The sequence below is a fragment of the Diceros bicornis genome, chromosome 30 (genome assembly GCF_020826845.1).
Source record: "Diceros bicornis minor isolate mBicDic1 chromosome 30, mDicBic1.mat.cur, whole genome shotgun sequence".
Classification (NCBI taxonomy): Eukaryota; Metazoa; Chordata; class Mammalia; order Perissodactyla; family Rhinocerotidae; genus Diceros; species Diceros bicornis.
This window is the reverse complement of record NC_080769.1, coordinates 14,613,394-14,638,430: the sequence shown is the minus strand read 5'-3', so window position 1 is coordinate 14,638,430 and position 25,037 is coordinate 14,613,394. Positions and strand designations below refer to the sequence as shown.

Here is a 25,037-nt window from a genome sequence, read left to right as displayed (position 1 = left end):
TCACCAGCCTAGTCCCGAAGTCTTGTTGAATGGTCGTTTACATTCTCACTCTTCTATGACCTTTCGGGTTTGTATTTTGGGGTTGTCTTGGTTCTGGGAAGAGGGTTTAGGTGCTGCTTGGGTATGCCGTGTGCGCTGGGTTTCATTAGCATTCTATCATTTAGCTTTCTGACATATCTCTCAAGAGCATGCATCCATCGGCTTGGGATGCCATAACAAAATATCATAGACTGTGTGGCTTAGACAACAGAAATTTGTCTTCTTACAATTCTGGAAGCTGGAAGGCTGAGAGTAGAGAGTGAGTACAGTCAGGTTCTGATGAGAGCTCTCTTCTTGGCTTGCAGATGGCCACCTTCTCACTGTGTCCTTACATGGGAGAGAGAATGAGAGAGAGCTTTTGTGTCTCTTCTTATAAGGACACTAATCCTACTAGATCAGGGCTCAACCCTTATGACCTCATTTAACCCTAATTACTTTCATAAAGGTCGTATCTCCAAATACAGTCATGTTGTGGGGTTAGGGCTTTTCCATATAAATTTTGGTGGGACAAAATTCAGTTCATAGCAGAGCATGTATCAGTCAGGATAAGGTAGATTATGCTGCAGTAACAAATAGCCCCTCCTTCTCTAATTTCAGTGGCTTACAACAGTAAAGGTTTATTTGTCACTCAAGCTACATAGCTATGGCTTGATATACATTGTCTTCACTCTGGGTTGTAGGCTGAAGGGGCAGTCCTCATTTAGAACATTGGTATTCTTCTGGCAAAGGTAAAGGAGATCATGGCGAAGCACAGCTTCTCTCTCTTTTATTGGCCAAAATAAGTCACATGGCCACACTTGAATTCACCAGAGAGAGGATGAATAATCCTCCAGTAGTGATGTGTACTATAGGGAGGGGCACTGGAATATTTGGCATAATCTACCACAAACTCAGAGAGACTTCAGCTCTAATTCCAGTTTTTCCACTGAGTGAATTGCTGTGTGACCCCGGGCAGGTTTCTTACCCTCTCTGAGCCTTGGATTCCTCATCCACAAATGTGGCAATGCCTACCTTACCGAGTTGAGAATTAAATGAGATAATGCTATGTAAATCTCCTAGCACAGTTCTTGGCACATATTAAGTTCTCAGTGAGGGTCATTATTATAATTTGACTCAGCAGATTGGGAACAGTTTTCCTGCATTTTTTCTTTTGCTATTAATTGGAACCACCAGCAACTAAGATTGGCAAAGAGACCATCTTAACACTTCATTAATTTCTCTTTCATCTTTTACTGCCTCATTAATGCTTGGTACTCTTCACACAGAGAAGAAGAAAATACAATTTAAGTGTCTTGATGAAATAATATTGAGTGTTAAATGCTTAAATATCTTTTAAGAATGTGTCAAGGAGGTTAAAAGAAGGCAACTGATGGAATCACAGGGGTGGTTTAGTGTAGGGGGTAGCGTCATGGCTCTGGAGTAAGAATGACATGATTTTTGAATGCTGGCCATGTGACCTTAGACGAGTCAATTTACCTCCAAGAGCCTCAACTTCTTCATCTTTAATTGGGAATAAGAGAAGTACCTTCCTTATTGGGATCATGTAAGAACTAAATGATACATTGTTTTTAAAGTGCCTTGAACATAGCTATGTTCAATAAATGGTGACCTTCATCATCATAATCACCAACACCACCATGACCTTCATTATCATCATTATCATGACCACAATCACTTTCATAACTACTACCATCATCATCTTCATCATAATCACCTTCATCACCATCACCACATTCATTATCTTCATCATCACCTTCATTATCATTATCACCATGACCATCATAACCTTCATTATCATCACTGTCATCAGCACCATCTTTAGCACCTTCACCATCGCCATCACCATCATTGTCATCACCATCATCACTATCATTGTCATCATCACCAGCATATATAGAGTCCAAGTAGTGTCTGACATTTAGTAAACACCTTTTCTGCAATTGAGGAAGTTGAATTTAAATAAAATGAATCAACATAAGCATGGCCAAGATTATACAGAAAACCAGTGAAAGAGCAGTAGAGAGTAGGGCTTAGATCTATATCTTTAGTCTCCTACTTTAGGGTCTTTTCTCCTGAACCAAGCTCTGGATGTAACACAAGCCTCTATATTCCTCAAACTTTCAGGTGTGAATGGAATACAAGAAATGGTTTACTGGGATGAGGAAAGGGGTTGAAATTGAATGCACTGAAGTATCTCCCTCTACTACCCACAACAAAATGGTAAGATCTGCTCTTCTCTGGTGCCATGTCCTTGTCTGAACCCAACATCTCATGGTACCAGGAGCTTCCTTGTTTCTTGATCTGAAAGAAAAGAGAAATTGCATTACATTCCTGCATTAAACAGCTGAAATTTCTGGTTTTTGAGACCAAAACCAGAAGAGATCTTCTTTCTTTCTTTGTCTCTCCCTCGCTTCCTCTTTCCTCCCACCCTCTCTTCCTCCTTCTACCCTCCCTCCCTTCCTTTCCTTCTTTCCTTTTACTCTCTTTGTTTCTTTCTCTCTGTCTCTCTCTCTCTATCCCTCCTTCTCTCTTCCCATCGTCCTCTCTCTTTCTTTTTCTTCTCTTTCTTTCTTCTTGCTCTCTCTCTCACTTTCTTTCTCTCTTTCTTTCTTTCTTCAGTCCATCCACAAATATCCAATGATAATTAGCAAAAATTTTTAAATTAATTTAACAGCATTCATTTAACACATATTTATTGAGTGTCTAGTATGTGCCAGGCACTGATTTAGGTGCTGGGGAAAGAGCACTGGACGCATGAAAAAAAAATCCTCGTCCTCACAGAGCTGACATTCTTGTAGGGGGAGGCAAACAATAAATTACAAAAAGTGGATTTTACAGTATGTTACAAAGTGATATAATCTATAGAAAAAAGAGTAATGAAGAGAAATCAAGAATGCATGGAGTGGGAGGAGCTCAGTTTTAAATAAGTGGCCATGAGGGGCCTCGATGAGAAGCTGACTCTTGAGTAAAAACTTGATGGATGTATCTGATGAAAACGACCCCTGGTTTGTGAAATTATCTGGATTGAGAGGACTATGAATACACTCTAAGCACTTTGGTGGTAAGTTATAGATTCCTGAGTGCTATGACTCTTGTACCTGGGCTTGTCCCATACTGTGGCCTAGGGGCTAAACCCACGGAGCTGTTACAAGAGATATAAGCTTTATTTAGGATGTGGAGCTTCTAAGCCAGCATAGCCACTGCACCTCCTCCTCGTCCTGCATGTGGTCTTGTTCCCTCATTCCTGAGCTGTCTCCTGGGGGGGCTGCCTTCGGTTGAGTTCTTCAAAACCAGAACCTAAGACAGAGATTAGAATCCTTGGGATTTATTGAGAAAGAGAAGAAGAAGAGCGAGGGAGGCAGGATGGAGTATATCAGCAGTGGTGTGGCCCCAGCTGGAATCTGGCTTCAGCCTGATCCCACAGGAGATTCTGGAGTGTGAATTGAACATGGAATTGGAACCACCTTGAGACAGGTGGCCAGCATTTTGTGCTCCTGTGTCATTCAGTCATTGGCCCTTTGGGGAATGGATTTTAACCTTTCTGGAGAAGTAGCTCCTTTGACTGCAGGCAGTTCTCTGAAGAAGGAGGAAGCTGTAAGTCGTTAGTAACTAACACCCACAGCGGCTGGGGAAGAGCATCTGAGTCTGGCACAAAAAGTGTTCAGTGCAAGGGCCAAAGAGAATAGCCCCTGGAAGTCCATGAGGACAGTTGCTGTGGGACAATGCTTAATATTGCCCTGTAGGCAATACTGTTTCTTGTCCTATATCTTCTAAGGAAGACAAGAATGAAAAGCCACTTTTTGAGGTGGGAATGTTTGAGTATTTAGCTCAGTGGTTCTCAGAACCATCTGGGGAGCTAACACAATACTAACAAGTAATACTCCATCTTACTTGAACGAGTCTGCGTCTCTGTGTAATTTGTTAGCTTTCTAGGTGATTCTCATACACCCCAAAGGTTGAGAACCACTGCTTTGAGTGAACCCAAAGACTACCGAGAAGCAGATAATTATAATCCCTCATCCTTGGACAACACTTTATATTCTAAAAAGTGCATATTCAACCTTATAAGCATCATTGATCCTCCGCAGCATTTAAGGGGTCCGTCACTGTCATGTTTAAATGTAGCCCAAGTGTGTGGGTTCAAATCCCAACTCCGCCACTTCCAGGCTGTGTGACTTTGCACTAGCCACTTACTGTCCCTGTGCCTCAGTTTCTTCATGGATAATAATAGTATCTATTATTATCTATATTATCTATTATTAACGTGGATAATAATAGTATCTATCTCAGAGTGAAGATTAAATGAGGTCATATGTATTAAGTGCTTAGCATGTGGCTTTGCACACTGCAAACACACTGTAAATGTTCATAAAAAGATAAAATAAAATAAATAAAGATACCATCATAGATGGTGTTTTGGGGGAAAAAGGCTGTAAACAGAGTCAGATACTAGGACCTCTTAACCAAGCTTTGGACCTTAGTGAAATTCTATCTTGTCATCTCTAGGCATGCTAGAAGTTTTAGTTAATTTCTAAGGTGTTCATTTCTCTTCAACTTTTTCTCCATATTCTCTCCCCTCGAGTAGGAGGAACTGGGGAAGTCATCAGAATCCTATCGCAGAAGAGACGCTGCATCTGTCCAACCACAGCCTCAGATTCTTGTCTGAGACTCTTGTCACTGTTTCTTGGCAAAGAACAGGAAGCTGAGCTGTTTATGGACGGTGCCCCACCCGTGGTCACATATGGATGAGAACAACGCCACCATCCATCTTTCCTGTGAAAATGAGTGCTGACATATTCCTCTATTTTGGCTTCTATCTCCGTAGAAAGAAGGGGGCACATGGGAGAATTCTTGGATCCAGAATCCAGTATTTTACATCACGTGCAATTAAATGCTCAAAGAATCCTTTTTAATCACGAGGGAAATAAGTGGATTTTCTCCTTCCAGCTGTTACCATATTGCCCAAAGCTGATTGACTGATATCTAGATTCAGCTCACAGATGCCTCTTGGTCCTCTGTGTCGCATTTAATGCTCCCAAAGATCTTGCATCACTTAATATTTGCATAACAATAATTCCATAAGAATAAATATAAAAAAGTGGGTTGCATTCTTGCAATGCAAAAGTACACTACTATCCCTATTTAGGGGTGCATAGTCACTGGGAAGCATCTTGTGGTCTGATCATCAGCACTTCCCTGGTTTCATTGTCTAATGACTTTTTGGAACCTATCCTATACCCTGGTTAAACATAATTTTGTTTTCTTAGTGTCATCTCGAACATGTCCTTGTGTAAATGATCCCAAACTAAAACAGAGTGGCATATCACAGCAGTGGTTTGGCCTTATTTGCTTTGTTTTACCATTTCTAATTTATTTTCTAAACTTATTGGATTTTAGCTGTGTTTTTCAGCACTATAATTAATAAATGCCTGGATAACTTTGCTGCTAGACAATGTTTTAAAAACAGTGTTAAATTTTAACGACAATAAATGTTAAAATAGCAGCTAAGAGAAGCCATAATTCATTTGAAGAAATTTTGTGTGCAAATTTTAGGTCATGGACAAAGGATTGTGTTGCTTTTCTGCTTCACCAGCTGAAGTGTCTCCTGCACACGGCAGCAATATAACCAGAGTGTATGATTCACTCCACCTGCTGGCTTTTAAATGATGTGATTCCTCTTGGAAAGGTAAAATTTAGGGAGTTCACATGGTTTCAAAATCGTGTCTGCAGAGTGACTATATATCGTGTAATTTCAAATTTACAGGAATAAAACTTGCATACAATGCAACCTTTTTCAGGAGGACAATTTGGCACTGACAATCCAAATTTAATATTTTATTTATTTATTTTTTTTAAGATTTTTATTTATTTATTTTTTTCCCCCCAAAGCCCCAGTAGATAGTTGCATGTCAAAGCTGCACATCCCTCCAGCCGCTGCATGTGGGACACGGCCTCAGCATGGCCAGAGAAGCGGCGCGCCGGTGCGCGCCCGGGATCCGAACCCGGGCCGCCAGCAGTGGAGCGCACGCACTCAACCGCCAAGCCACGGAGCCGACCCCTAAATTTAATATTTTAGTACTTAATGCTTTCATTTAAAAATTCCACTGGTAGGAATTTAGCCTAAAGGTATTGTGATAAGGGCATTTATAAGTACAGGGTGATATGATATATAAATTCAGAGTGAGGTGATATGTTCTATCTCCCTGAACTATTTGCTGTGGTGTGTTGGGTGGAGGAAAAAGGAGCACCTTGTCTGTAAACATGTTACCTTAAACCTGTAAATGCATGTACAAGTCCATTAGGCTCTCACACCCAAAGAGAAGCCAAGCTGGCCTGGCTTATCCTGCCAGCCACCCAACACTGGACAACAAAGGCATTGGTCTCCCTGAGACTGTCTGGAGTGTACTGGACCACTTCATGTATGCCCCCAGGTCACTATGAGCCCCTTGCACTGCTTAACTCATGACCAAAGGTTCGCCTTGATGCATCAGTAGGGAGCACACAGTGGCTAAAGGCCAAGAAAGACTAATCAAATCCTGAGAATAAGGCAGCAAAGGGCTTTCAGCAGCGCATTGTTGCTTATTTGATCAATTTGTTAATTGTTTACTAACTTGTTGAATGAGAATAAATGTGTGTATGGCAATAAACAAGTGACTCACAATTTTACTGGTTGTCTCTTATTTGAACTGGCTCTTTGCTGCAACCCAAGGGAAAAATCTAAATTAAAGAGCACTCTCACGTATAATAATTGTCATTTGGCTTAAATAGAACAGATGCATTCACAAAAGTTCACCAAGTATGTTTCCTGCAGCACTTTTTGCAATGCAAACAAAGTGTCAATCAGTCAGGACGGTTTACATAATTTTTATATCCATATCATTGACGTAAATAATCAACAAACAATCTATAGACTAGAAAGGTAAGGTGATATTTCCCTGAGCCAAGCTGCGGACTAGCCTGGAAGTGCAGTGTCCACGGGGGAGGAGGGTCCTCTGTGGAAGCGCGATTCACAGCATGGTTACATACCGTTTCAGAGCCAAGAACACACCTGATGGGAATACAATTTTGTTTTTCTCAAATTCATAAGGAGAGGTTTTGCTGCAATTTAGCAGATACACAGCAGGTCAACTTGACCTTGGTTTTCTTGGAAGAAAAACTTATCTTCAAAGAGGTACTGGTATTGGTATCAGAGGAAGGGAATCATTCACCTCTATCTTTAAAAAGTGCATTTTTTGCTTTGGGTAAATGACGCAGATGGACAATGCATGTTTGGTGGGCCATAAGTCAGGCTGCTCTGGGAAGAAACAAGTTTTAGGCCAAATCAGGTTTAACCCAGAATGGTTTCGCCATACACCTCAATATGTGAAAACTTCTAATTATTCTTATTATTTTCATCAACATAATGTAATAAATAATATGCAGTGAAATTTTTAAAATGAGACATGTTTTCATGTGCTCTTATGAAAAGACCTCCAAGATACATGTGTCATGGGAAAAAAGTAGTGTGTGGTTCAGTGAGTAGAATAGAATCCCTCTTGTGTTTAAAAAAAAAGGTTTATGAGTAGACAAATTTTTATAGGGTCACTTCCCATCAGAAGGATCGAGTGAATTCAAGAGAATATCCTTCCCCTGTTCCAAACAGATAAAATGAAGGGAGTTAGGGGCTACTAAGCTATATTTGGGCCCATCTAAGCTGATTGGCTTGCCTCGAGTCAGTCCATTTATGGTAATCAAGCTACTTGGGCTGCTGGAAGCCAGATTTTCCTTATTGAAGGACTTCTCACTTTGTAAAGGGCTCCAGCGGCAACATTTCTGAAGATGCTTGGTTCCAGCGTCATCCTGGTGCTATGGGTTCCCACCTAGCATATGTGTAGTGCCATCTTTGTTATTGAGCAAGGTTTTATTAATCAATAACCTGTGTTAAGGTAGCAAAACTAATTTCTGCTGCTCAATGTTTTATGTGCTGTTTCAATTCCCTCTTTTCTTTGTACATTCCTCAATCTTGAAGGGAATAGAGTGATGACCACTCTAGCTACTTCCTGCTGAGTAGGGGGGAAGATCCAAGTTTCTGAGTCTTTTGTTCTTAAAAATAATCAAACCAAAGAGACACATTTTGTGGTGTCACATTTTGATCCCCTACATTTCTGCCATTGAAACTTCAAGAAGTTTCACAGTCCAGAAGCTGAGTTGGTAGATTGTTCCATCTCACTGAACACCAACCAGTCTCTTAGTTCTGGCAATAGGTCAGTCTAGAAATGGACTGAATGAAATAAATTTCAGGAGGTGGTGATGTAGGTAGGCTCCTAAAGTTAGGCCTATGAGCAAGAAATCAGGTATCTAAAAAGAGGCATTTCTATGAAGACAAAAGAAAAACAAAGGTTAATAGTTGAAGCCAGTTTCTGAACCCACGAGAGTCAACTCAATCAACTCTTGATCTCGATCTTTTGTTAGCAGTTGCATGAAGCCATCAGTTTCTCCGTTAGAGTTCTGTAATTTCTTACCCAGTTCAGTTTTATGACCTGAAAGTTTATCAGATAGATGTATTCTAGAATAAGTATCAAAGACCTTTCCAGGAATCTCTGAAACATTTGCAAAAGCACCAGAGTAAAACGATAACAGTCGGTAAATGACAAAAGACTTAAATACGGCAATTGACAAAGAAATTTGATTATTTCTGACATATAATTGTTTTATAACCAGGAGAGATCAGAATTTTAAGAATGTTATATAATTTATAAAACACATATTAATAACATTTACCCATGTAATATAACCTAAAAATGTTTGTTATCATTTACTAAATGGAAAAACGAAGCATTTTGACCAGACAGCCCTCATCCAGAACCTCTCCATTCCTTGGGTGAGTGGTAGACATAACGGAGAGGTGGAGAATGTCTCTGTAAGGCATACACTCACCTGTGTCAGTGGAAATCTCATTCTCTGGGCAGAGAGTTCCGTCAGAACAACAGACAGCCTTTCTCTACTGGAGGCTCTCGCTAAATCCAGGACCACAACTCTCACTGCATACAGAGTGCAGAGTCTGGAGAAAATCAGATATCTGTTGCTAAAAGCTGTGATATTTACTTAATTTTCCAATAACTACAGTGTTTTAGAGTATTGGACCTTTAACAAATTTGATTTTTTTGATTTTTAAATACCTAAATCCAATTCATTGATTGGATGCCATGTTTATTGTATGGTATAAAATATACAAATATACAAATAGAAACACATAGTTGAATAAATGTGTTCTATTTCCGTCCACTGGATAAATGGTAATTGATAAAACTCATTAAGCTGGAAGTCAGTTGTTAAATGCCCATATGTGGCCATTTATGAAACTCTGAGGGGACACAAAACCCCCAAAACAAGATTTTGCTTATTTATGTATAGTGTAAAGCATTATGATTGAGTCCAACCCACCTCAGGAATTCCCGCAGCCCAGTCTATCACCTCCTCAGATAAAGACAATTCTTGACCACGTGGAGCATGTGGGAGAATACTCTCCTACTTTCACTGTAAGTCCAAGACCTTCTGGAAAATTCCCAAAGTTGAGAATGGCATACTCTGCATCTGATTTTCTTTCTTCAGCCAAAATCACTGAGTCACCAGTGGCATTGTTAAATTCTATGTTCCTCAGAAAGTGGTGTAGAGATGGGGAAAAGAGATGAATCGTCTTGTGATGAAGTGTATCCTGGTGTCAAAGATGGAAAACTTGAATGGCGGAAAACCCTTCATTGTCTATAACTCCAGATCATAATATGAATTTCTTATAAGCATCCAACGAAGCAAAACAAATGAAAATATATGGAGAACTAAAATATTATAATGTTTCTAAAGTATCAGTTAGTTTCAAGAGAAGATGCCTGAAGATAAGCAGACCAAGACAATTAGTGGGTGTGGAAATCAGACTAATCTCAACTGCAGAGACAAATCTATCCACACCCATTCACTATCTGAATTTTCCCAGGGCATCAATCTGCAAAATGAACTTAGAAATACATAAAGTGTTTTCAGAATTAAATGATATCTTTTATGCAAATTATTTACTATACTTTTCCATATAGGCTAGTTCGCTTCCTGTTGTCATTGAGGAGTTTCATGAGAAAAGGCTGGATATGCCCTATTGAAAACATTAGGCAGGCAGGATGTTGGGATCCTTTGTAACACAAAGCATTGATATTGACTCAAAGAGCACTTTCTCCTTGAAGCTAGCACATTCTTCTTGATGACCATTACTACCCAGGACTAGATTTACCTTCTGGAGAATGAAACAAGTACAGAACCTCCTGTGCTTTTGGAGAAAGGATCCTAACTACTTGGTTTGAGCACTATGGAATCCCATCAGGAAGTCACATTTATTAAAGGACATGCTATTAAATGGAAGAGACATTGCCTGTCAGGGAGAAATCACCAGCCCTTCCCCACTTCCCGTTGGTTGCATTTCTACTTGTTGGAGATGCATCTCATGAAGGGTCCAGGCCACAGCATACACAGCATCGTACACTTTGTAACTCCCTTCTGTCATGGCCACGTATAAACGATGCCAAGGCAACCTCCCCAAGGAGGGATTAGTTGGACAATTCTCGAATGTTTTACAGTCAGACTCAGACACCTTGCAATCAAAGGAGATGGCCCAAAACTTATTAAGGTAAATGCCTTCTGGATATTTGGAAGGGTTAACTGTCTGGATAAAAGTTTCAAAACCAGGGATCTCACCATGGTGGTGTGAAAAAATGAGCGTCCCATGCAATGAGTCAAGTATGAATGCTCTTGGACTGGTGGTAAAATCTCACTGTGATGTTGTGACCCAGGCTTTCCATATCTCTGAAAACATCTATTTAGAAAAGCTCAAGCTTATTAGAGAGTCAGCATCACAATAAACGATAACCACTTTCACTGATGATTCCTTGATCTGCAAATGATATTGAAAGTTCCTTGAGGTATATAAACTTCCAGTGACAGGGATCATTTGTACAAAGGCTGCACAGATTCCATTCTTGTCCATCTCTCCTCTCAAGCCTGAGAGAAATTGAACACTTTTCTTGTCTTCTGAGATGACCAGCCCCACCCAGGTCCAACTGAAATGAAGCAACAAAGAGACCATGCCAAGGGCCAGAGATGTGTCCCTGGGGGCCATCTGATAGACACATAGAAACTGGTCATCATCATTCAAGATGGGATCAAAGGGACCATAGCTAAGCTTAAGGGAAAACACAGTTGGAAGCCACATGAAGAAGAGGATTGGCAAAAAGCACACTCAGTCTTAAACAATATTCAGCAACACCTGGAAGTGGTAGAAGGGGAATTTACTCAATTCACTATCCAGTCATCTACCACTCCCTGAAGCTTTCTATAAAATAACTGATCAGACTCAGAGTTCCAGGAAATTCCCTTGTCTCCTTCTCCTTCATCCTCCTCTCTACTTCAAACAAAGGAAACGTGCACACCTCACCAAGACTCTGTACACTTACCCTTTGAGATCACATCCTTTGAGAGATGCATAAACCCAGTCTTCTCCTTTCATTCTTTTTAGGCACCTGAGAATGGCACCAAATGACACATGGTTTCATCTCTCCACATCCTGCCCATCCTTAGCTGTGGAAATTTGTAGAGTGTCAGCAGTGTTCCAATCTGGGCAGAAATTGCCCCTGTTGTTCCTGTAAGGACTGCTACAGACTTGCTCTCTCTCCTACAGTGGTAATTAGGAATGTCCTTGCCCAGCCCTGTGAGCCAAATCGGGGAACTCTCCAATGCCTTCTGTTTGCTGGGCAGGGCATTATAGACATCAAATCCCAGAGACAAGTTGGGTAAAAAATGGGGCTTCTTGTTGATCTCCTCAATGGCAAAAACCAAGGCCAGAACATACTGGTAGTTCTTGTACTGAAACCTGCATGGAGTGATAGAGATCCTTAGGGAAAAGTCTCAAACCATTATTCTTCAAAGTGAATGCAGTGACTTAACTAAGGGGGAATGCCCAGTCAACTCATTTTGTTGACTCAAGAAGCCTCTATCTTGATTCTTCTGAAGCCTTATAATTTATAGCTAAAGCAAATAACATAACTTAGGCTCTGGAATGTCCTTGCTGAATTCCACACACATGGACAAAAGTGTTAATTTTATGAAGGCAAGTGCAATGAGTAGAAAAGCAGATCACATTCAGAGAGAGTTTTGTAAATGATTCTTTGGTTCAGGACCAAAATGCTTGTTCATATGAGCACATCATTAAATTCTTCATAGAAGAGCAACAATATTAACATGAGATTTGAGATAGCCCTGGGCACGAAAGGTAACTCCAACTCAAGGGTGTGGGACAAGCAGAGAAGCATGACATATGTGGGTTGAGAATGGTGCAGCAGAAGGCTGGCAATCAAATTGCCTAAACTTCTGCCCCGTCAGACTTCTGTGTCTGCCACCATCAAAACTCAGGAAACGAAGGTGAAACTTCAGAGATCCGAAGAGGGAAGAATCATCACAATCCAGAAACATTTGGAAGAAGTATGAAGGACTGAAAACTGGAAACACAGGCATGTAAGAGACACAGCATTGCAAAGTTTAAAAAATTACTATCCACTTCTTATTTTAAAAATATAAAAATAATGTTAATATTAATAATTAACATCTTTAGAAGTACCTATTCCAAACAGCCTCTATCGTCTTCATCTTTTCTACAGACTTGTGCACAGAAAATCTCCGAGGCCAGAGAAAATTCTTTGCATTTATATTGCCTGGGATCTGTAATTCCATCAAGAATAAAACAGAGTAGTCCCTTGTACTTATTCCAAATATTTTATACGTTGAGACTTGATTAACAGCCTAGCTCATGCTCACTGCTTGTTAATGCTCCCTGTGTGCTTGAGAAGAATAGACATTCTTCAGTTTTGGGGTATAGGGATCTATGTGTGTACAATAGATCAGACACGCTAATATAGTTTTCAAATATTCTATTATTAGATATATGTTATTATTTGTCTGAGAAAGAATTGAAATTCTTGACTATAATGGGAAATTTTTTATTTTTTCCTCATCCTCCTCCTCCTTCTTCTGCACTTCCTCCTCTGTCTTTTTCTTCTTCTTCCTCTCCTCCTCTTCTTATCCCTCCTCTTCTCACTCCTTGCTTTTCTATTTGAGGCTATATTATCTTAACATGATAGAATGTATAAGATCACAAGTACCATATCTTTGTGATGAGTTGAACTTTTATATCACTGTGAATTGACTACTTGATTCCTAATGATGCATTTTATCTTTACCTATTTTATCTGATATTATTATAGCTACTCTGGATTGATTTTGAATGGTATTTGTGCAGTGTATCTTTATATGTTCTCCCACATCCTGACTTCCTAATTTTTCATATGTTCTTTGGTTTTCACACGTCTTGTAAAGAGGATTAGATAAATTTGTTACTTTCCCATCCAATTTGACAATTTGTATTTAACTAGAAATTTTATTTCATTTACAGTTTTTGTGATTTTTATATACTTCTTTTGCTCCCACTATCTATAATTTTATTTTTCCATAATTTTTTTACTTTATTTCTCTTTAAAATGTATTGATTTATACTTGCTTTCCATATTTCATTGTATCTTATTTATTAGAGTGAGAGTTGCATTCTCTATTTCTATTTATCACCAGTCCACCCTGTCTGAAGTGGACACAATTACTGATTCCCTGAGAAATTCATGGACCCTTTAACTCTCAGATGTCCCCTTATGACTTACTTGTTTTTGCTGTACAGTATTTTATTTCTGCTTTTTCTTTAATCTCATTATCCCCTCCACATATAACTTATCTTACACATTTTCTAGTTCCTTGTCTTTCTGTGGTGTATCCTATGTTTCTTTCAGAATTCAAACATAGTTCTTTATTCTCCCTTCTTCTGTATAACTCCTCTATGGAATTTTAAATCTCAACAGTTATGTATTATTCATCTCTAAAAATTCTATAAGGTTCTTTGCCAAATATGTAGGATCATTTTTTAGAGTCCCCTGTTTGATTTTTGTTTTGTGATTCCATTTTTTGTAAACTGTTTATACATATTTATTTTATATTTTGAAGTTGGTAAATCTGATAGTTGAAGTTATAGGGTTCTAAATCTATTGTTTTAAGTTTTATTTGTCATATTGTGATGACTATTAATCAACAATATCATATGTTTCCTTATGTGTTTGATGAACTTTATTATGAGCTCTTTTTCATATGATTTTAATATGTGGAGAACATAAGATATTAGCGTAGGATTCTTTCCTTCAGAGAAGAATGTCTCTGACTTATGTTCCCAGTCATTTTGGGTGACGCCAAGCTGAGTGACTTTATTTTATTTTCTGTGACTCAGAACTAATCTGGGATCCCAGATTATTCTCTTAAGGTGCTGGTGACTCAAATGCAAGTCGTTTCATTACAGGAAGGTATTGGCCTTTGATCACTGGGTATATCCAAATTTTTTAAGCGCTTGTAATTTCTTCTTTTGTCCTTTGAGGTTTCTCTTACTTCAAGAAAACACAGGAATGCAATTAAAATCATATTTTAGGAACTATCTTGTTGTTATTGGAGGGAAACCCCTGCATGGTATCTAGTCCTCCGTAATCCAGGAATTCATTCTTTTGAATACTCCTTTGCATTTATTTCTTTTAATATAAATTCTTTCTTTTAGTTGAAAAGAAAATAAATTTTCAAATTAAATGGATGAGCTTGTGGCGTAGAAATAATTTACAGGCTATTTCACAAAATAAGGTTAGGATACAGAAAATTTTACAACCTGTAATATTTCTATGGCTTTTGTATATTTAACTGAAACTAGGAATGTGCATTTAGAACATATGTAATCAAATACTGGGAGAAGAATCATTGAGAGGCACACTCCAGGGAACATTCAGTTTCTGTGAGGTGCACACATACATCACATACACTGACGGTCATGTGACAAGCCATGATGTGGCCTAATTTAGTTCAACTTAGTTCAGGTGTGATATGAACAATTAAATTTTAAGGAGGGAGAGTGTGCAGAATTTGTAAATGCCCCATATGTATCCAATATAGGAGCATAGCATGAAATGCTGAGAATGAGGAAGAAGAATCATGTAGGTGTTATGAAAACGAATTGAAACCCCTAAATAGCAGAGAATGACATCCACACTATACTTTTTGCAGATGATGTGTCCTTCTTGAAAATACAGCACCCAATTTCTGAGTAAAAATGAAGAATGTATTGTGTCAGTTGGGTCCTCTAACTGCTGAGATGGAGTCAGGAGTACAAGAAGTTTATTGTGACATAACACCTGTGAAAAATAAAAGGATTGGGTAGGGTGAGACTTCACTCCAGGATACAGATTTGACAGCCTGTGAAATGAAAAAAAGAGGGAGGATTCCACTGACAAGGTGGAGATGCTAGTCAGAGGGCCCCACCCCAAGCCTACTGATTCTGAATGTCTGGAGTGGGCTCCAGCAATCATTCTGTGTTTTAACAAGCCCTCCAGATGATTCTGATACATAATAAAGTTTGAGGACCACTGGTTTAGGGAAAAAAAAGCACCATACCAATGAAACAAACATGGAAAAGATGTAAAACTTGTCCAAATACTTTGTGTTAATGTGGTTTTAAAAAGTGCAAAATACAAACTACTTTAACGGAGGCACACAAAATTTAATACCATCTGGAACAAAGAGCTCAAATTTTTTAATGACAATTATGAATTCTTTTGGTTAATGTAAATTATTTTATTGAGGTCATATTGGCTTACAACATTGTGAATATTTCAGGTGCATATTATTATATTTCAGTTTCTGTATAGACTGCATTTTGTTCATCACCAATAGACTAGTTTTTCTCTGTCAGCATACATATGTGCCTCTTTAATGCTTTCACCATCGCCCCGCCCTTTCTCCTCTGGTAACCATGAACCTGTTCTCCTTACCTATGTGTTTGTTTATCAAATTCATGGAAAAACCTGGAAATGTCACAAATATGTGGAGACTAAACAACATGCTTCTGAACAACTATTGGATCAATGAAGAAATCAAAGGAGAAATAAAAAAAAACCTGGAAAAAAAAGAAAATGAAAACACAATGTACCAAAACTTATAGGATGCAGCAAAAGCAGTACTAAGAAGGAGTTTATAGCAAAACAGGCCTACCTTAAGAAACAAGAAAAATCTCAAATAAACAACCTTACACTATACCTAAAAGAACTAGGAAAAGGAGAACAGAGTCCAAAGTCAGTAGAAGGAAGGAAATAATAAAAATCAGAGCAGAAATAAATGAAATACACACTAAAAGAACAATAGAAAGAATCAATGAAACTAAGAATTGGTTCTCTGAGAAGATAAGCAAAATTGACAAACCCTTAGCCAGACTCACTAAGAAAAAAAGAGAGAAGGCTCAAATCAATACAATCAGAAATGAAAGAGGAGAAATTACAACAGAAACCACAGGAATACAAAGAATTACAAGAGAATACTATGAAAAGCTATATGTCAATGAATTGGATAACCTAGAAGAAATGGATAAATTCCTAGAAAGATACAACCTCCCAAAAGTAAATCAAGAAGAAATAGAGAATTGGAATAGACCAATCACAAGTAAAGAGATTGAAACAGTAATCAAAAATATCCTAAAAAACAAAAGTCCAGGACCAGATGGCTTCTCTGGTGAATTCTACCAAACATTCAAAAGGGATTTCATTCCTATCCTTGTCAAACTCTTTCAAAAAATTGAAGAGTTGGGGATGCTTTCTAACTCATTTTATGAGGCTGACATTACCCAAAGAGCTCAATTTATACCTAGATAAACTGGATTTGGGGAGAAAGGAAAGAAGTAAGAGACTATTATATTTTTCATCTAACATAGAGGAGTCGAGGTCAGACTTCAGATTCTGAGTTCCTCTTATTTTTTAAATTAAACATATTCTGAAATAGAATTCAAAAAAGATATATATATATATCCAACCTGGTGTAGAACAGTTTAATAAGGAAAATTATTTTAAATAGAACGAAACTAAGAAAAATGAAAAAAAGCCAAGTACAAAGTTAAAAATAGAACCACAGGATAAAGATACATATATGTTATCCTGTATTTAAGTTACTGAAATCAGTTTTTCAATATTGAATGTTACTCTATGTCATTCCAGGAAGATATTGGAAATTAACATTGAACAAAGATACTGAAATAAAGGGGATTTTCAATGATATTCCATAGAAATGCTCACAAAAGTTAAGCCACAATTAATATGAAACTATTATACAGGAATGTATATACTGACACACACATTTCTGTAGGCAATAAGTATTAAGGACTAGAAATGCGATTAGAGATTCAACAGCATATACTCAATAACAGTATCATATACACAAAAAAAGATTTTAGAAATATGAAGTAAACTGAAACAATAATCACAGTATGAGAATCCAACATAACTCTCTTAGTCTTTGTCCAAAATGTCAATATAAGAATCATGTATATTTTAATCTTGATTTATTATTAAATATTTGTGGCTCTTGCACACACACACACACACACACGTGTCTACATGTAAATCTCAAATTTTTTACTCTAAAAGCAGTGAAAGCATATTATTATAAAATTAGGTCCTATCCTCATCCACCAAGCAAGTTCTACATCATAATCAATTCCTGAAGCCATCAGAAGAGATGCTGACTCAGTAGCTCATCAGATGAATAGCTAGATTTGAAACCCAGTTCATTAAACAACATGCACACAAAAATGCTCATTAACTGCCAACATATCATAAACAAATCACACAATTTATAAGCCACTAATCACTCTTATGAATAACACTTTGGTCAAAGAGGAAATCAAACCAATGATTATAAAGAAGCAGCAAGGAGACCAGGAGAGACAGGAGAGAGAAAGGAAGAAGAGAAGAAAAATGTCTGTTCTGAGAGAAAACATCTGAGCCTTAAATTTTTTGAATAGTAAATAAAAATGAAGGAAAAAAGCATACGAATTAAGCTCTCAACTCAAAACCAGAGGAAAAGAGAAAGAAAATAAATGTAAAAGAATTTAGAAGAAGAGATTGAGGCAGAGATAAGAGTATAAACAAACATAAAGGAACTTCAGAAGAAAATTATTCAGTCCATCTGAGTCTTTGGAGAGATCAATAAAACAGACGTCATTCAGACAAGGGTGATAGAGAAAAATAATTTGAGGAAGACAAACATCAACGACATTAGGTGAGAAAATGGGATCAAGAGGAAAGTCACAGAGGAAATATTACAACCATCATGAGAATATTGTGCATCTCCACATGGAGATATCGTTTGGGATCTCAGTGCAAGTGTTGCTTTCTTAATGAAAATGTAATTACCCAAACTCGCTCAAAGATGAAATGGAGAGAAAATTATACAAATGCTGCCATATGCTTTCAAGTGTTTCTAAGAAATAAAATTCCTAATATACCTCAGGGCTGGGTGCCTTTACAGATTAGTTGTTTCTAAAACTTAAGGAAAGATGTTTACTCTACTAGAAACTCTTCCAGAATATAGAATAAGAAGAAACATCTCCATTATTTATGAAGTTAACATGAGCCTGTTACCAGCACCAAAAGGAAATTATGAGCAAGGAATAATCATCAATAGACTATTAGAAAATTACATAATCTTTTAATATCCTCATATTTAATGTCTGCACATTTCTGCCAGGAGGAAAACAATATGCTCATTGAAGTATATAAAGCACTTGATGAAATTCAGCATCCATTTCTGATGGGACATGTTATTTTTGGAGGACACTTCCTTAACATGTTTTTTTTAAATAACTAAAACTGAAGAAAACACCCTCTCATGCCAAAATCTAGACCTTGCTTAAAACCAAGACGAGTCACAACTGCAAGTGGAAGAGGGGCAGGCACAGAGGACCACCCCCCACCTGGGCGTGCTCTGCACAGCCTGGGATTCTCCCGCCAGCAGATACGAAGGTACCGACACATTGAGCCATGGGTGCCTATATAGTGTGTCGTCTCCCTTGGGAGTTGTGGGACAAAGATGCTTTAAAGTGCATGTCCATTAAAACCAGGAAAATACAATAATTTCCATTAGAACCAGGATTATTGAGCATCTTTTTTTTTTTTCGAGGAAGATCAGCCCTGAGCTAACATCCATGCTAATCCTCCTCTTTTTGCTGAGGAAGACGGGCTCTGAGCTAACATCTATGGCGAATCTTCCTCCTTTTTTTTTCCTCAAAGCCCCAGTAGATAGTTGTATGCCATAGTTGCACATCCTTCTAGTTGCTGTATGTGGGACGCCGCCTCAGCATGGCCCGAGAAGCAGTGAGTCAGTGCGCGCCCGGGATCGGAACCCCGGCCGCCAGTGGATCCAAACCCTGGCCGTCAGTAGTGCAGCACGCGCACTTAACTGCTAAGCCATGGGGCTGGCCCCTTGAGCATCTTAATTGAATTCCTAACTTATTAGACAATGCAATAAAATAACTGGCAAAAAGGTCTTATAACCCAGGGAGAAGTACAGTCCCCAACCAAGTACTAAATAAATATGCAACTGTCAGCAGCTTTTCAATATAACATTAATAACACAAAAGCATTTGCATAACCTATTTATAATACAGCAATAGACATGAAAAATTGTAATGGCAGTTGTGGACAAAATTATAAATCTCTACTAGAAAATGTAAAAGCATTTAAACAATATTGTGTGATGTCAACAGTCTCGAAAAAGTGCTATCAGAATAATACAATTCAAATTAAAATTTGGAGGGAAATTTTTTTGAGGTAATGGCAAAATTACTATAGACATTTTCTGGAAGCATGAGAAGTTCAGGAAACTAGTGAAAATAGTTCAGAATATTAAGGGAAGAATGTGTTTTTCCAGAAACAATCATTACACTTATTAACTTACTTCATATCTTAAAGCACAGTGGTAAGAGCACTGGAAGATATAGATATATCAACAGGACAGACCAGATGATAGAGAGATGACTCTGTGTAAATATAAATATTTCATGCATCACATAGCTGTATTGAAAATCAGTAGAGATAATGAATTATTCAATTAATGGTGAAGATAAACCATTGTGGAATATAAAACTGAGTTAATCTACCTCACATCTGAGGTAAATAAATTGCACAGTCTAACAAATTTATAAAGAAAAATAAAGTACTAGAATTAACAGATATCTACATAAAATTGTAGATTGCGAAGGCATGGCAAAAAGGCAGGAAAAATAAGCCAAAAGATGATTAGAGTTTACTCTACATGAAAGTTCATGTTCTTTTCTATTTTAAACACGCCATACAGAAAAATATTTAAAACAAGCAACAACATGGTAACATATTTTCAGAATAGTTAACAACCAAATCATTTTGTCCTCAATATGTAAAATGTTCTTTAAAAATGAAAAGGCCTACAGTTGAATAGAAAAATGGCAAAAGCCATAGAAGGTAACTCATCAAAGAATATATTCTTATTGAGCAACAAACACATAAAAATGAGCGATCCAACATTAACAAGGGAAATACAAATATAATCAATGAGATACTATTTTCACACATCAAATTGGCCAAGTATTAAAAGAAAACCATGAAGGAAATACATACTTCCCTTCACGCTTATGGAAATATCAAGTAGTACATATGTGGAAAGTTTTTTGGCAATATATCTAAAAGGCCTTTAAAATATACCTAATGTTGCACTTGGTCATTTTACTCCTAAGAACTGAATCAGAGTAGAGTGAGAATATGTGTCTATGAGTTTGCCCATTATGTTCCTACGTATGGTAACAAATATTAGAAACCAAATAAAAACCCCCAAATTTCTGTTAGATTAATATTATGCTAGCCTCGAGGATATAACAAATACATTATAGGCAAAATAATTATCTTTGGTTAAGGGCCATAGGATCATTACTTAAGCACAGTCATTAGTCAAGGATAAGTAGATATTTACTCATATAGAAACATATTTATGATATTTTATGTAAAAATAGGTTAAAGAAGAATGGGGACAGATAACTCCAATTTTGTAATGTGTTCATATTTATAAGCAGAACAATAAAATGTATGATGAGGACCACATTATGATTTTCTTGGGCCTGAGACACTTTTGCCTTTGTGAGGTTCTTTCTCAAAAATACTAAAAACATATCTTATGACTGTGTTGTTATAAAGACAAATATCTTAATCTTGTATATTAAAAGACTTTTCTTTGTCCTTAAAGTATTTTTTTCTTCTGATTTTAGATGAAATTAAAACATTCTCCTGGGCCCCTAAAGCCTTGTGGGCACTGGTTCCCCTGTGCCTAGTGGAAAAGTCCGCTTGGACATGAAAACCTCCTGTAACTGCAAGTATGTTCTTTTAACATAGACAGAGTCTCCAGTGCACATGTCTGGAGAGAGCCGACCTGCCCGGGGACAAGGTCCTCTGAGCTGGGGTGAGTGGAGAGCAGAGGACAAGAAGAACACCATTTCGCCTCTCATCCTGCAGCGAGAAACACTCTCCATCCACCATCCGGGTGCCTGAAGCTGTGGGGACATGTGAGTTGAACTTGCCTTCTGCCCCCAGGAGATCAGATCAGAGCTTCCCTGACTCAACAGCCCCAGATCCTGCAGCCCTGACACTGGCTAAGAAACAGCAATCAGCAGTGTCCCTCAGAACGACCGTGTGGACCTTAAACACATTGACAACAAGGCAGCAAGTACATAATGGGAAATTATAGAATTAAAAAAAATAGGTAAATGTGGGAAGCATTAAAGAATAAAAAGATAAGCGGAGAAACATTTAGAGATAAAAAGAACACAAGATAGGGGCGGACGCCTTCCAGAGCAGAGAAGCAGCCCCGATTCCTGAACCTGCCGTGACGCTCCCCAATGTGTGCAGCTACTGCAGCAAAAGCGGAGCCTCCAGCCTCTCCTGGGGACGTCAGCAGTCACTGTCTTCAGAGAAATCCCCTCTCCTCACACGAGCACAGGCCCTCTGCTGGAATCCCCTGAAATTCTGCCTCCTCAATCGATTCATTAGACCTTAGGATGCAGAACTGACATTGGCAAGATCCAAAAACGGAGGTCGTGCAAGTGCCCGAGGGAGTCAGAATCAGATTGTGGGGGTTACATCTCACAGATTATTGATCTGTTGCTCTCAGCCTGGCTTGCAGCTCTGGGAGGCATGGGACACCCCACTGTGAAATAACAATATGAAGAGGTTTCAAAGATTAACTGGATGTCCACAGGAAGAAGTCTGTCCATGCAGGTGGGGCAGAGATAGCAGGGGCCTCCCTGTAGTGACAGTAGGAATTATATGCATGACCAAAGAGACATTAGCAGACCCTTCACTTTGTGGAAGGGACACTTTTCTGTAGCTTCTTTGCATTGAACTCCTGCCAATGGATTGTGTTTCTAAGGGACATCACTTGAGCCAAGGCTGTGGCAGCCAAGGCAGGAAGGGGGCAGAGACGGTGGAGTACGTCGGGGGAGAATGCTGTCTCACTAAGCTTCCAGCCCTGAAAATGGGAAATTAAAAGGAAGAAAAGCATAAAACCTAAAAAGTCTCTTCCCCACTTTGAAAGAAACAACAAAGTCAGTGGGAAGAGACAAAATTAATTATGAACAGTTTTGGGGAGGTGGGGGTGCAGGGGGGAAGGACAGGACAGCTAATACAGAGCACCTTGGTCTATCCATCCACAGATCCCCTAGGCATCATTCATCATACTAATAAAGCAGAAAATAAATAAATAAAGAGGCACTCACTGCTGGAAAATGACATCCTTGCTAGGCTTATTGAACCCACTACATGAGAAAAATGTATAAACGGGGAAAAATGCACCAACAACCATGTCTCCATCCTTGTATACACTGGGTTTCATTCTCAAGAAGCAGTTGGGATCAGCCAAACTGCACACAAAGCGAGGAAACTGCAGGAACAGGAAGATAAAAGTCAAAAGGAATATCTTAGAAGTGTCTGCAAATCTCTGAGTCTGTGTGAAGTGTGGGGTGGGAGAAGCGGAGGTGGGACCTGCAGCCTAACCAGGTACATACATATATCACGTATCTATACACACATATACATGACGTGGACCGGAGAAGCAACTCTAATGCCCCACCAACTCCTTTCAGCAAAGTCTCTTCCTCTCCCCTGGAGACGTCCAGACCCCTTTCTGCTCTGGGGCTCTGCATCTGAGGTCCTGTGTCCAGGTGAAAAACACAAGTTGGAAAACATGTTTGAAGATCATCCTCTCCAGCCCCAGGTGCTATGATCTCATTCATGTCCATGGATAGCAAGGCCCCAGGGACCACCTCCTCTTGGGCATATTAGGTCCCAAGCCCATGTCAACAAGCCATCTGCGTCAACACCATTTGTGATGACGCAAAGGACCTGCATCAGAGGAGCCAATTTCAGGTGTAAGGGGAAAGGGTCAGAGAGGGCCCATGCCAGTCAGGGCTCAGACAAGAACATTCCAGCATCATGCTCTTCAAAGTCAAAAATAGGGGACAGCCTCACACACCCAAGGCCCAGGGCAGCCACAGAGCATTCTGTGTGTGACCCATGCAGAGCTGCACACCAACCATGTGTGCAGAAACAGCCACATACCCCTGTGTCCCTGCCTGGGGAAGCATAGTCAGGCTGAATTCAGAAAATTCCAAATCTATAGCTCAAGATCAATGCAGAAATAAAGCTAAATTTTTGATTCTTAAAAATTGATGTCCTTTCCTCTTCCTCAGTTCTTTTAACCGTGTTAATCCCAGGGATCAATACGTTGTGATGATCTACTTCCACCCCTTCAACAGTGGTTTCCTCTATTATTTATGCTGTGGTGAGAACAAGGTACTATGTGGGAAATTCCTTTATTTTCTCACCCTAAAGCAGAAGATACTAGCTGGAAAGCACCCCTATATTCCCCACCACCTCAAACATCAATGACAAGGGTCACATCTGTAGATCTATATGGTCCTGGAGCACAGGGGATTTTTATGACAGCAAAACAATTAGTCGGTATGACACTGTAATAGTCGGCACGGGATACATTTGTCAAAACCCAAAGAATGTACAACAGAAAGAGTGAACCCTACCGTAAACTATGGACTTTAGTTAATAATGTTATCAGTTATAGAAAATATACCACACTAATGCAAGATGCTACTAACAGAGGAAACTGTATGTGTAGGGAGGTGGAAGTATATGGGAACTCTCTGTACTTTCAATACAATTTTTCTATAAACCTAAAACTGCACTAAAAAAAAATCTATTAATTAATTTTTTTTCCAATCTGGTAGTGATTGGCACCATGTCACTACTGAGCACTTACACTGTGGGCAGCCCAAATGGTGAGGAGCTGTGAGCGTAAAATACACAATGGATTTCAAAGACTTTGTATAAAAAAATGAGAACATCTCATTAATAATTTTTGTGTTGATTACATGCTGATATCATAATACTTTGGACATACTGGACTAAATGAAATATATTAAGGTATAAAATTAAGGGGTTACATGACTACTGACTTGGGAACTGCAAGATGCATCCAATACACACAAACATAAATGACACTATGGCTGAGGGAGGGAGTTCCAGGTTTTGCAACCATCACATAAACTTATGGCCTCGCACACTCAAAACCACCTCCTCTGACTTGGGGCAAGGCTATTGTTATAGGTTGAATTGTGTCCCACCAAAAGGCAGAAACGTGGCAGAGAAATGTGTAGTGTACAGAAATGGTACTGATTATCATGTTGATTTTGTATCCTGCAACTTTACCGAATTTGTTGATTAAATCTGTTTTTTGATGGAGTTTTTGGGATATTCTATATGTAAGATTATATCGTCTGCAAATAGAAACAATTTTTCTTTTCCTATTCTGATTTCTTTTCTTTTCTTTTTCTTGCCTGATTATTCTGGCTAGAATGTTCAGTATGATGTTGAATAGGAGTGGTGAGAGTGGGCACCCTCATGTTGTTCCTGATCTTAGAGGAAAACCTTTCAAACTTTCACCATTGAGTATGATGTGTAATTGCTCTGGATAGATAAGAACAAGTAAGG

The 25,037-nt window shown here is 38.6% G+C and overlaps 1 long non-coding RNA gene and 1 pseudogene across 1 annotated transcript; both read right to left on the bottom strand.

Moving 5' to 3' along the window:
• The window catches only part of LOC131394240 (adhesion G protein-coupled receptor E1-like), a 737,363-nt pseudogene that overhangs the window by 284,713 nt on the left and 427,613 nt on the right, over positions 1-25,037 (bottom strand).
• LOC131394505 (uncharacterized) lies at positions 8,352-9,796 on the bottom strand. Its single transcript, XR_009216162.1, has 3 exons — positions 9,463-9,796; positions 8,956-9,079; positions 8,352-8,392 (listed from the first exon to the last, which is right to left on the bottom strand). It is a non-coding gene; the product is annotated as an uncharacterized LOC131394505 (long non-coding RNA).